The sequence below is a fragment of the Solanum verrucosum genome, unplaced genomic scaffold (genome assembly GCF_900185275.1).
Source record: "Solanum verrucosum unplaced genomic scaffold, falcon-dt-bn FXZP01000062.1, whole genome shotgun sequence".
Classification (NCBI taxonomy): Eukaryota; Viridiplantae; Streptophyta; class Magnoliopsida; order Solanales; family Solanaceae; genus Solanum; species Solanum verrucosum.
The window spans coordinates 6,184,592-6,198,966 of NW_026020477.1; the positions used below are offsets into that span (position 1 = coordinate 6,184,592).

Consider the following 14,375-nt stretch of genomic DNA (forward strand, 5'->3'; position numbering starts at 1 on the left):
CTCTCTCAGTATCAACAACATGCATCACGTCGAATGCCTTTTTCAGTTCCTCATTGAAGTTCTCTGGATCCTTAGTAGTGTTGGAACCAGTGAAAGAGGATCCATCCTCAAGAACTCACGAATCCTTGAAGTGTTAGCCTCTTCTTGTCGAGCCCCTCTTTGCTGCCCAACCTGGTTAGTCACAGCTTGGCTCAACATTCGGATAGCCTCACGGAACTCAGCATTGGTGACTTCGCCTTGAGGTTGCACTTCAGGTGCATTAGGTAACTCTTACTCTTCAACATTTCTCCTAGCTGGACGACCTCTGACTGCTCTTCGTAGAGGCATGATTATCTGAAGCACGCGCAAGCACAAATTAAAGAGAAACTTTTTAGAGATAAACTCTAACGCACGAAATGAGTGTGAAAGAAGTGAAATAATTCCTAAATGTTGCAGCCTCTTAATTATAGATGTGGCGCGCTTCACACCGATAGACAAGACTCTACAGACACGGCTTCATAGACTCCCTAGGACTCTTGAACTCTGTGCTCTGATACCAAGTTTGTCACACCCCGAGCCTACACCCTAGGTGGGACCGGCACTCGAAGACCATTGCTAGCCCCAACAGAACCCTTGGCCTGGCTTACTTAACTCAGCGGAAGCAAAAATTCATATCCATAATGATCAATGAACTTAACTAAACTAAATCATAAAATAACTGAGAATGTTTTAAAGTTTAAACATTCAACTTGGCCAAAAGTGGCAACCCAAGTCTTTAACATAAGAATGAAAATGCAAATACTATTGAACTACTAACTGTCTATGAAGCCTCTAAAACAAAGAGGAATGTCGGGACATGACCCCCAATCATCCTAATATCTGAAAGACTAGAAAGCAAATAAAGGAGTCCTCCAGAATGCAAGGAGGCTCACTAATAGACTCTGAATGCTCAAGCTGAATCAACGAGGCGCTGGATGCTGATCCTGGTTACCTGCGTCTGCATCATAATAAGATGTAGGCCAACTGGCATCAGTACATTGAATGTACGAGTATGCGAGTTGGAATGCTAACAAACATAGGCTCAAAAGAGATTATAGAAGAAACACCTACCTGGCTTTTCTCAACTCATGGATACTCAACTCAATATAAAGCAATAAAACACATGCGATATATATATATATATATATATATATATATAAAGTTTATTGAACAACTGAAAACAATCTTAGTTCATTAAAGATAAAGCAATAACAAACTTAACTTTACTCATTTAGAAAGTAATATAGCTTCTGTGGGAGATTCTCTAACCGACAACCATCACTATGAGCCTAAGTGATGGTACAACGTTTTACCTCACGTTGCCAAGGACCGTCCTATACCTTGCCATCAGTATAGAAACTGAACTACTAAGTGGATCCACTAGTCTATGCTAAAAAACACTAAGGAATCATCTAAAAAGTATGATCCTTTTTCTGCCCATGATGGCTACATTGTTTATGGGGGATTGAGTTAATATGAACTCGCGTCCCCATATCAGTGCTCAATACTACTCCCAAAATATACTTAGCTCATATGTTTTTAAAACAACTTCTTCTCTAGTTTGAGATAATTGCTCAAACTTAGCTTAAAAAGCTCTTTTGGAATCAATGTTCCCTTTTTGCTGTTCAAAACTCTTTTGGAAATCTCAGTTTCCTCTCATCTTAAATGTGAAAGCATTTACTCTTGAAAATACTTAGTTCTCATATATCATTTTAAAGAAAATGAACTTTGCTCTTACTCTTTACTCAACTTCAAACTTAAGTCTTGAAACAAAGTTAAAACGTTTGTAAAAGACTTATGAAAACTTGAAATGAACTTCTCTTACTAGACTCTTGACTTCTCTTGATTTTGATCTTAACTGCTCTTGTCTTGAATCTTAACTGATCCTTGAATTGAATTATGGATTCAATGATTATGATTGGTGTTTGGAAAGATCTCATGTTGTTTAGGAATGATTTTAGATAGCTAAACATGAGAAAAGACCGAAAATAAAGATTTGAAGGTGGATCCGTGATGCGGAGGCATAATTAAATTTTTGGTTCCGAAAACGTCTTTTGAGCCAGAACACCTCGTGTCAGCTCTGCGACGTGAAGATGAAACTTCAATTCTGGGGATCAGGCGCGCGACGCGCCACCACCCTCTAATTTTGTCCGACGAAATTTCTTCTTCATTTTCCAGCCCCAATTCACCCAAACTCGGTTCTTTTTCTTAAATTACTTTTAGATACAAATATCCAGCAAATGTACCTAAGAACCTAACTCAAAACGACTCAATAATGTGACATAACGTACTCTGAAACTTCCCAACTCAGTCAAATTTAAGAACAATATATGAATTCAAGAATAGGTATCAAGATCATCAATATTCAAACACTTTTAGGACGAATCCAAACTGAAATAATATGCTTGGCACGTGGGAGAATGATCCCAATGTTATGGAAGCCTCACATACCTGGTAGAAGTAAATCCTTGGCGAAAACACCAAAGTTCTTGATCGATCTTGATGAATTTTACCCTTTCTCCTTCTTCTTTTCTCTTCTCCTTAACCCTAGCGTGAAATTCCAACTTCTAAAACCTACTACAATCTGATTTGACCCATATTAAACTCAAAAAATTGGATTAAAAAACTAGGTCAGTGAAAAGACTAAAAGACCATTTTAAAAATCCGGATTAGACATTTCCTTAATCCAACAACCCAACTTCCAAAGGGCATAACTTACTCATACGAACTCGGAATTGCACAAACTTATCTGCGTTGGAAAGACCGTTCCAAGATCTTTCCAACCATATCTGGAAATACACCTAAATCATCCTGAACTAGGAGTTATGGCAGATTAAAGTTGACCCAAAACTCAACCTAACTTACTTGCAATTTTCCAGATTTCCTTATACTTTCCAAAAATAACTATTTCCAGATTTTAAACTTCCTTCTAGTTCTTTCTAGTTGCGATATGTTACATTGAACTTGAATTTAGAACTTTGAACTTGAACTTAGAATTTGAAGTTGAACTTAGAATTTGAACGTGAACTTAGAACTTGAACTTGAAATTAGAACTTGAACTTGAACTTGAACTTAGAATTTGAAGTTAAACTTAGAACTTGAACTTGAAATTAGAACTTGAACTTAGAACTTGAACTTGAAATTAGAACTTGAACTTAGAACTTGAACTTGAACTTAGAACTTGAAATTAGAACTTGAACTTAGAACTTAAACTTGAACTTGAACTTAGAACTTGAACTTGAACTTAGAACTTGAACTTGAACTTAGAACTTAAACTTGAAATTAGAACTTGAACTTGAATTTAGAACTTGAACTTGAACTTAGAATTTGAACTTGAACTTGAAATTAGAACTTGAACTTGAACTTAGAACTTGAACTTGAACTTAGAATTTGAACTTAAACTTAGAACTTGAACTTGAACGTAGAACTTGAACTTGAACTTAGAATTTGAACTTAAACTTAGAACTTGAACTTGAAATTAGAACTTGAACGTAGAATTTGAATGTGAACTTAGAACTTGAACTTGAAATTAGAATTTGAACTTGAACTTAGAACTTGAACTTGAAATTAGAACTTGAACTTGAACTTGAACTTGAAATTAGAACTTGAACTTGAACTTAGAACATGAACTTAGAATTTGAAGTTGAACTTAGACTTGAACTTGAAATTAGAACTTGAACTTGGAACTAATTAGCTTGAATATATAACTAATTAAGTTTATAAATTAGATATGAACTTGAATTGAAAACTTGAACTTACTAAAACTTGAATATATATATATATATATATATATATATATATATATATATATATATTTTTGGATTTGAAGTTTATATTTAACTAATTTTAGAACTTTTCGTGCTAGGCAACTGAGGAAGCTCAACATCTAAAAAAGTTGATACAAGACTATATTGCTTCTTTCATCAAAGTAGGATATAATGTTGGTGCTTCTAAATTTCTAAAGTTCAAGTACAATTGTTTTCAATAATGTGTTTGTGTCCATCTAGTTTTGATACTTCGCTTTAATTCTAGTGATTATAATTGATTGTTGTTAGTATATTATTGTTTTTGTTTGTTGGGTTGTGTTATTCAATTGTTAATTTGATTTGATTATTGTTAGTTCGGTATAGATAATTGAAGATTTTTATTTTAGGGTTTTTTATAAAAAAAAAAGGGCATTTTTAAATTGGGCATTGTTAGTTAGTGAAGAATTAGAATTTTTGTATTTTAGGACTAGTTTAAACTTGAGAATATGTAATTTGAGGTTGAATTGGGATTTTTTTGGATTTGATTTTAGGACTAGTTAGTAAAGTGTTAATTTGAAGTTAGAAATTAGTAATTGAAGTGTTATAAGTAGATGATGAATGTTTGAATGTCATGAACTTAGAACTTGAACTTGAACTTAGAACTTGAACTTGAAATTAGAACTTGAACTTGAATTTAGAACTTGAACTTGAGCTTAGAATTTGAAGTTGAACTTAGAATTTGAACTTGAACTTGAACTTAGAATTTGAAGTTAACCTTAGAACTTGAACTTGCAATTAGAACTTGAACTTGAACTTAGAATTTGAACTTGAACTTGAAATTAGAACTTGAACTTGAACTTAGAACTTGAACTTGAACTTGAACTTAGAACTTGAACTTGAAATTAGAACTTGAACTTGAATTTAGAACTTGAACTAGAATTTAGAACTTGAACTTGAAATTAGAACTTGAACTTGAACTTAGAACTTGAACTTGAACGTAGAATTTGAACTTAAACTTAGAACTTGAAATTAGAACTTGAACGTAGAATTTGAACTTAAACTTAGAACTTGAAATTAGAACTTGAACGTAGAATTTGAACTTAAACTTAGAACTTGAACTTGAAATTAGAATTTGAACTTGAACTTGAAATTAGAATTTGAACTTGAACTTAGAACTTGAACTTGAAATTAGAACTTGAACATAGAATTTGAACTTGAACTTAGAACTTGAACTTGAAATTAGAACTTGAATTTGAACTTAGAACATGAACTTAGAATTTGAAGTTGAACTTAGAGTTGAACTTGAAATTAGAACTTGAACTTGGAACTAATTAGCTAGAATATATAACTAATTAATTTTAGAAATTAGATATGAACTTGAATTGAAAACTTGAACTTATTAAAACTTGAGAATATATATATATATATAACTAATATTTTTGGATTTGAAGTTTATATTTAACTAATTTTAGAAATTTTCGTGCTAGGCAACTGAGGAAGCTCAACATCTAAAAAAGTTGATACAACACTATATTGCTTCTTTCATCAAAGTAGGAGATATGGTTGGTGCTTCTAAATTTCTAAAGTTCAAGTACAATTGTTTTCAATAATGTGTTTGTGTCCATCTAGTATTGATACTTAGCTTTAATTTTGTGATATGTTTTTTGTGTCCATCGATTGTTTGCTAAGCATAAGGACCAACACTAGTTGATCCTATTGATGACAAAATTGATTTTCTTGCAAGATCGATTTGTGTCCATCTAGTGTTGACACTAGCTTTAAATTTAGAAATAATATATTTGTTAAGCATAAGTACCAACACTAGTTGATCCTATTGATGACAAAATTGATTTTCTTGCTAGATCGATTTGTGTCCATCTAGTGTTGACACTTAGCTTTAATTTAGAAATAATATATTTGTTAAGCATAAGTACCAACACTAGTTGATCCTATTGATGACAAAATTGATTTTCTTGCAAGATCGATTTGTATTCATCTAGTGTTGACATTTAGCTTTAAATTTAGAAATAATATATTTGTTAAGCATAAGTACCAACACTAGTTGATCCTATTGATGACAAAATTGATTTTCTTGCAAGATCGATTTGTGTCCATCTAGTGTTGACACTTAGCTTTAAATTTAGAAATAATATATATATTAAGCATAAGTACCAACACTAGTTGATCCTATTGATGACAAAATTGATTTTCTTGCAAGATCGATTTGTGTCCATCTAGTGTTGACACTTAGCTTTAAATTTAGAAATAATATATTTGTTAAGCATAAGTACCAACACTAGTTGATCTTATTAATGATAAAATTGATTTTCTTGCAAGATCGATTTGTGTCCCTCTAGTGTTGACACTTAGCATTAAATTTAGAAATAATATATTTGTTAAGCATAAGTACCAACACTAGTTGATCCTATTGATGACAAAATTGATTTTCTTGCAATATCGATTTGTGTCCATCTAGTGTTGACACTTAGCTTTAAATTTAGAAATAATATATTTGTTAAGCATAATCACCAACACTAGTTGATCCTATTGATGACAAAATTGATTTTCTTGCAAGATCAATTTGTGTCCATCTAGTGTTGACACTTAGCATTAAATTTAGAAATAATATATTTGTAAAGCATAAGTGCCAACACTAGTTGATCTTATCGATGACAAAATTGATCTTCTTACAAGATCAATTTGTGTCCATCTAGTGTTGACACTTAGCTTTAAATTTAGAAATAATATATGTGTTAAGCACAAGTAACAACACTAGTTGATCCTATTGATGACAAAATTGATTTTCTTGCAAGATCGATTTGTGTCCATCTAGTGTTGACACTTAGCATTAAATTTAGAAATAATATATTTGTTAAGCATAAGTACCAACACTAGTTGATCCTATTGATGACAAAATTGTTTTTCTTGCAATATCGATTTGTGTCCATCTAGTGTTGACACTTAGCTTTAAATTTAGAAATATTATATTTGTTAAGCATAAGTACCAATACTAGTTGATCATATTGATGACAAAATTGATTTTCTTTCAAGATCGATTTGTGTCCATCTAGTGTTGACACTTAGCATTAAATTTAGAAATAATATATTTGTTAAGCATAAGTGCCAACACTAGTTGATCCTATCGATGACAAAATTGATCTTCTTACAAGATCGATTTGTGTCCATCTAGTGTTGACACTTAGCTTTAAATTTAGAAATAATATATTTGTTAAGCATAAGTAACAACAATAGTTGATCCTATTGATGACAAAATTGATTTTCTTGCAAGATCGATTTGTGTCCATCTAGTGTTGACACTTAGCTTTAAATTTAGAAATAATATATTTGTTAAGCATAAGTAACAACACTAGTTGATCCTATTGATGACAAAATTAATTTTCTTGCAAGATCAATTTGTGTCCATCTAGTGTTGACACTTAGCATTAAATTTAGAAATAATATATTTGTTAAACATAAGTATCAACACTAGTTGATCCTATTGATTTAGTTAATTGGTGGATTTAGTTGTTTGGATTAAGTCAATACTAAACTAGTTAAAGTTATAAAGTTGTTAAGTTTTAAATAAGTTAAATTAAATAATGTGGTTTTGTTGATGGAGTTTGTTGTTGGAATTAAGTCAAAACTAAACTAGTTCAAGTTAAAAAGTTGTTAAGTTGTTTAAATAAGTTAAAATAAATAATGTGGTTTAGTTGGTGGATTTAGTTGTTGTATTAAGTCAAAACTAAACTAGTTAAAGTTGTTAAGTTGTTTAAATAAGTTAACATAAATAATGTGGTTTTGTTGATGAATTTAGTTGTTGGAATTAAGTCAAAACTAAACTAGTTCACAGGCTGCTCGGGCTTTAAAAGATTGTGTTAGAAGACTCTATACACGGGCTTATCACTCTTGGAGCGAGATTCCAAACAGTATACGCCTGACGATGTTTAATAGCTTTAAGGTATATATATATATATTTTACTTTTTTTTACTATCGATCTAATTAACGTTATTCAATTTTATTTTCAGACAATGTGTACTTAGGAGTCGAGGTACAATTTGGTCATTGGGACCATATTTGAGAGGAAGACATCCGCCAGACTGTCTAGTTGGCTAAAGAAAGTTCGGGATAGTGGTGAACATCCCGGTTGGATGTTGCCTCATATTTTTGATGAATTGGGTCAGTATTGGAACACAGACAAGTTTAAGGCAATATCAGATCAAGTCAAAAAGTCTAGAGGCAGTCTTAAAGGTGGCTCGTTGCACACCGGAGGTGCAAAGACGGTTGGAGCAATTGCACGAGAGATGGTAAGTTCTAATTCAAACTTTTAAATAAATAATTAGTTGATTCATATATATCGTTACAAATTTCAGTTTTTATTTATAGGAAAAAGAATTGGGATGCACTCCCATTGAACTAGAGGTTTTCAAGGAAGAAAGAAAATGAGTATGATCCGGATGTGTGGGTGGAGGAAAGGGCCGAACGAACTTTTGTAAGTTATTTAATATGAATAATATATATTAATAGTGAATATATTTATGATATGTATATATATTGATGTCAATTTTTATATTTAATATGCAGAATGACTTTCATCAGTACGTCGCTAAGAATCTAGATAGTTCGGTCCAATTGACACCTGAGCTGTCCACCCAGATTTGGAAAGAAAAAGTTGTAGGGGGGACACACAAGGGTAGATGATATGGTCTAGGCTCTCGAAACGATGTTACACGACTCCAGTCAGGCTTAGAAGGTATTGGATCGTCACGTCAAGCCGAGGCACTTGACGGTGTTCAGATTCCTGTTATGTCGGATCAAATAGTTAAACTTACAGCGGCACTAGCAGAGTCGGAGCAGAGAAGAGTAGTTGAACAAGAAAGCATGAGTGAGATCGTTCAGCACATCAAAGAACAAGTGATGAACCTCGCTCGTCGACCTACTACTTCGGCTCCCGATGACACCGAAGACGAGAGTGATGAGGATGATTATGTAGATCTCACTCCCTAGTTTATATCTCTGGACATTTATGAACTTTTTGAAATTTTGAAATGAATTTTGAAAGACTTTATAAGTCTTTAATTTATGATTTAGATACTTTTGAATGTTATTTTAAGTTTGTTGTTTTATGTTTTGTTTAGATTGTTTATAATTGTGTGTGTTTAATTGGGCTGAATAGTGTAGAATTAAATTGAATTGCATTTGCAGGTGGCAGGAGAAGATAGCATGTCAAAAATGTTGCAGAAAAAGCGACGGACAACGTGGTTTAGTCCGTCACTTTTCTAGGTTTTAATTTTTTTTAAAACCCAGAAAAGCGACAGACAGTGTGGTTTAGTCCGTCGCTTTTTTGGGTTTTAATTTTTTTTAAAACCCAGAAAAGCGACGGACAACGTGGTTTAGTCCATCGCTTTTCTGGGTTTTAATTTATTTTTTAAAACCTAGAAAAGCGACGGACAGTGTGGTTTGTCCGTCGCTTTTCTGGGATTTTCAAAAATATAATTTCCAGAAAAGCAACGGACTGCGTCACCTTTTAGAAAAAAAAATTAAAATTAAAATAAAGCGACGGACTCCGTCGCTTTGGTTAAAAAAATTCAAAAAAAAATAGTAACAATGCGATGCAGTCCGTCGCTTTTTAGCGACGCAGTCCATTGCTTTTTGAAAAGCTTTCGGCTAAAAAGCGACGGAGGTGACTGCGTCGCTTTTCCGTCGATTTTGACCATTTTTTGACAATTTTTTAGTAGTGTCTGTCTAACGAAGTGCCTAAAGTAGTTGAGTCTGAATAAGGAAAGAAACGACCCCCTAATGAACCCTTGTCCGAACGAATGCGACCTCGAACCCTTGACAATGTTGTTGGGCAAGATCACCTTTTGGGACCCAAATCACTTCAATACTTTTATGGGGACCCCAGGTACCGGCAAAACCTCCATTGCTCATTGCTAGAGCTATAGTTAATACTTGATCTGCTTCTGAAGCTGGTGGAAATACCTATCGGTTTGTTTCTTGGTCGGCTGTTACTTCGGGGGTTAAGGATGTTAGAGAAGCTGTTGACGAAGCGAGGAGAATGAAAAAGAAGAGCAACAAGAGGACCATTCTTTTCATTGATGAGGTTCATAGGTTCAACAAGGCTCAGCAACAGTGGCGGAGCCACATGAAGTTGAGGGGTGTCGACTGACACCCCTTCGTTGGAAAATTACATTGTGTAGCTAGACTAGAAATATTTTTTTATGTATATATATTACATATTGACACTCCTTGACTTCTACGCGATTTTACTTCTTTATATTTTGACACCCCTTTGTCAGAGTTCTGGCTCCGCCATTGCTCAGCAAGATTCCTTTTTGCCGGTGATTGAAGATGGTAGTGTCATTTTCATGGGAGCAACCACTGAAAACCCATCATTTCATTTGGTTACGCCTTTATTGTCCAGGTGCAGAGTTTTGACTCTCAATCCTTTAAAGCCCCACCAAATTGCTACGCTACTCAGGCGGACTGCGGCTGATTCTGGTAAGGGGCTGTCCTGTTGTATGGGAGAGAGTATGAAAATTGAAGTAAATGATGAATGTATAGAGTTTCTTTCAACAAACTGTGATGGAGATGCAAGGGTAGCATTAAACGCCTTAGAAATTTCAGCTACCACTGCTGCTGCACGTACGGGAATGGCTAGAGGATCAAACGGGGAGTTAAGGGATAAACAAGAAAATGCTGATGAGTCTCCTTTGCCCGCAGTTGTCAGTCTGGATGATGTCAAAGAAGCAATGCAATGTAAGCATCTGGCTTATGACAGAGCAGGGGATGAGCACTATAATCTTATCAGCACGCTTCACAAATCTATGAGAGGAAGTGATGCTAATGCTTCCATTTATTGGCTGGTGAGAATGTTGGAAGGGGGTGAAGAGCCTCTTTACATACCACAAGGGCTGGTCAGGTTTGCTAGTGAAGATGTGGGGTTAGCTGATCCATCGGCTCTTGGCCAAGCTGTTGCTTGCTACCAAGCTTGCCATTTTATTGGCATGCCTGAGTGCAATGCTATCCTCGCTCAGTGTGTTGCTTATTTGGCCTTGGCTCCGAAGTCTATTGCTGTCTATAGAGCAATAGGGGCAGCTCAAAAGTGGTAAGGGAATCCGTTGGACAAAATGAAGGAGTGCCCCTTCATCTTAGGAATACACCAACTAAGCTAATGAAAGATCTTAATTATGGGAGGGACTATATTTATCCTCCTGACAATCCAAACGCATCCCAAACTTACTTGCCACCATCTCTTCAAGGTTATAAGTTTCTTGATTGGCCAAATGTTGCAGCAAATGATTAATGATGAGGATTACATCACAATGTTATGGCTTCTAAAAATAGCTTCTTTTGCTGGTTAGCACTGTTTCTTCTCTTTTATCTTATTTCTCTGGTTTTGGGAATTGTTAGTGATCAGAGAAATCAACAGTAATTGTGAGCCTCTTTGTAGTTATTTTTTTGGGGACTTCTATTAGTTGTGAGCAGAGGATGTGGGAAGAACTTACTGGTTTGGAGGGATTGAATGATGCCAATTTTGGTTGTAGTTTTGTCAGAATGTATGCATCCTCTCTTTTTTGTTTTTGTTTTTGGGCTACATCTGGAAACAATACATATTTACTTGATGAGATCTTGTGAGGACATGTGAGGTTTACTTTACTGCTTTTATCTCTATTTTTACAAGGATTGTTCACTTACTATCTCAAAAACTTAATCTGAAATTTGGCCTAGATGGAGATGAATAATTTCATCATATTTGACCTATATGTCAAACGATTGAGCTTTGGTTCCACGCTATAAATGAATGAAATAATAGTTATGGTGTAACTGTTTTAGATGATGCCCAAATTCAGAGCTCCTCTTTTGTGATGCCATATGATTTAAGAGGTTTTTGACTTGGTAATAATATCTTTCTTAACTGCTGTGTTAACCATCAAATCTATACGGCTTAATATCATGTCTTTATGAGCAAGTAATGTGGAGTAGCAGTTGCTGATTGAAGACATAATAAATTGGGATGAACTTGGGCATTGTGATGTATTTTATCATCTGGGAGAAAAAAGATATTACTGCCATATGTGTAAAATACAGTATAAGTTGATATCTGAGATTGACCGTATAAGACAAGTCGTAACTATCAACTCAATCAAGCTTTTCTCTGAGAGGTCTGTAGGGACTGCTTAGCAGTTGTGTTCCTGTTACTTCAGAAAACCGGTCTCTGATTATTATTAATTCCCTGTAAACTTGCTCCATGTTAATTCTCTCTTGTGGTGTTTCTGCTGAACATGCTAGCCCAAGTTGGAAAGTAGAAACCAAGCACTTGATATGTTCACTACTTATATTCTTGTTAGCATCCTCTCCTGTCATTTCTCCACAGAGAGCGGATCCATCAACAATATCCATTATTTGATCTGGTAATGCCAGTCTGACGAAAAGGTGCAGATTCACATTGTCTTCGAATAGTTTGTCTGTGGGCCTTTTTCCAGTGAAAATCTCCAGCAATAGGATCCCATAACTATACAAATCTCCTGTTATGGCGACCTCAGCACCCATGCCATACTCTGCAGTATTCATCCAGATTAGCCACTCACTCTGTAAAACGTGCATTTGAAACTAACCCAAGTTTTGAAGTATTTGTCAGATTTAAGTAGAGGATAATAAAAAAACGAGAAAGGATATTTACCTGGTGGGGCGTATCCAATAGTTTCCTGTATTCCGAGTTAGCTGAATTGGTTAAGGTTGCCTTCCCCAGAAAAACTAGGGATGAGCCTGGTCAATCCAAAATCACTTACATGTGCTATCATGTTGTCGTCGAGAAGAATATTACTTGGTTTGAGATCACAGTGAACCACAGGGATTTCACATTGATGATGAAGATAATATAAAGCAGAAACCACGTCTATTGCAATATTTAATCTCTGAAGAATGTTTAAGCTATTGCATTGTATTTGTCCTTCTGATTCTTGATGTAACCACTCCTCCAAGCTTCCCTTTTCCATGAACTGATACATTATGGCCTTAAAGTCATTTCCTTTGAAGTCAATGCTGGAGCATGCAGTTCTAACTTTCACCAGGTTTCTATGCCGGGTATTTCTCAAGGTGTGGCATTCAGTCATGAAGCTTTTAGATGCACCGTGTCTTTGGAGGTTGAGTACCTTGACTGCAACTGGATTTTCATTTGATGAGTGAAGAATTCCTTTGTACACAGTGCCGAAACTGCCTGATCCTAACAACCTATCTGAAGAAAAACCATTAGTTGCATCATGAAGCTCCTTATATGTAATCATGGGGAAGATGAGATGCCCAGATGTGGATGTTGCATCTCTTCGTTTTCTGGATCTTTTCATAAAAAACATAGAAAGCAGAAAACATGCTATTGCAGCAAATAAAACAATACTGATAATTGTAGTCAGAACGGGTGTAAGACGCTTCCTCTTTGTTCTATTGTTTTCTTGCTTTGGGCAAGGTGTAAATCAAACTCTTGGATTCCACCACAAAGCTTGGGATTCCCCTCAACTTGTAATGCGGTTGAATTTGAGAATACTCCTTGGATGGGAACCTCACCCTCTAAATTGTTGTCTGGAAGATTCAGGTACAGTAGGGAGGAAAGATTCATAGTCCAAGGTGGAATTTCTCCTGATAAGTTGTTTCTTGAAAGGTCTAGCTCCCGTAGGTTTTTAAGTCAGCAAAGTACGGGATGGACCCTTCAAATGAATTGTGTTGCATGTAAAGTAATTCCAAGGCCAAACATTTTCCTATGGTGCTTGGAATCATGCCGGAGAAATTGTTGTAAGAAAGGTCAAAACTTGCAAGGTTTGTTATATCTCCAATCTCCATTGGCAGGGAACCCATAAAAGAGTTATAAGAGATATTAACATGTGCTGGGGATGGCAAACTCAGCCGTTGCCCTAGAATTATGCCACTTAGATTGTTTTCACCTATATAAAGCCTCAACAGCTGTTTGCAATTTCCAAGGGATTGAGGAACGGTTCCATTTAAAGTATTCCAGACAAATAAAGATAGAGCAGTCTCGTGATGTTTCCTATTGAAGATAGGATCTCGCCTGTCAATCTGTTTGAATCCAAGTTGAGAGTTCCCAAGTTTGAAAGGATTCCTATAGATGCTGGAATGCTACCAGTTAGAAGATTTTCTTGCAGGTAAAGTATATTTAGGTTCACGAGGTTTGCAATTTCTTTGGGTATGTTCCCTCGAATCCTATTCTGTCCCATCTGTCTATAGGGTGGACAGGTTGGCTACTGAGTTTGGAAACATGCCTCCAAAGTGGTTGTGGGCCAAAAGCAAGTACTGTAGGTTGCTGCACTTGGCCACGGAACTGATGAAATTCATGTTATCAGGTTCATCACTCCCCGACTGATTACCGTTAACGTTGAGCCACCTTAAGTTCTTCACCTTTCCTAAACTTGCAGGTACATTTCCAGTAAAATTGTTGCCTGGAAGATCAAGTATTTGAAGATTTGAAGCATTGGCAAATGAATCTGGAAATGTTCCAGTGAATGAATTCATTCCCCAGTTGATCTTCTCTTCTTTTGGAAAAGCATCACCAATATTGCTTCTCAGATTACCCGAGAAGTAGTTATAGGACAGGCCTATTC

The 14,375-nt window shown here is 35.2% G+C and overlaps 1 protein-coding gene and 2 pseudogenes across 2 annotated transcripts in view; 2 read left to right on the forward strand and 1 right to left on the reverse strand.

Moving 5' to 3' along the window:
• The window catches only part of LOC125809142 (tRNA nucleotidyltransferase cca2), a 244,098-nt gene that overhangs the window by 127,170 nt on the left and 102,553 nt on the right, over positions 1 to 14,375 (forward strand). The gene's annotated exons all lie outside the window — the stretch shown is intronic.
• LOC125809216 (uncharacterized) lies at positions 7,705 to 11,432 on the forward strand (annotated as a pseudogene).
• Positions 12,002 to 13,302, reverse strand: LOC125809184 (probable LRR receptor-like serine/threonine-protein kinase At3g47570; annotated as a pseudogene).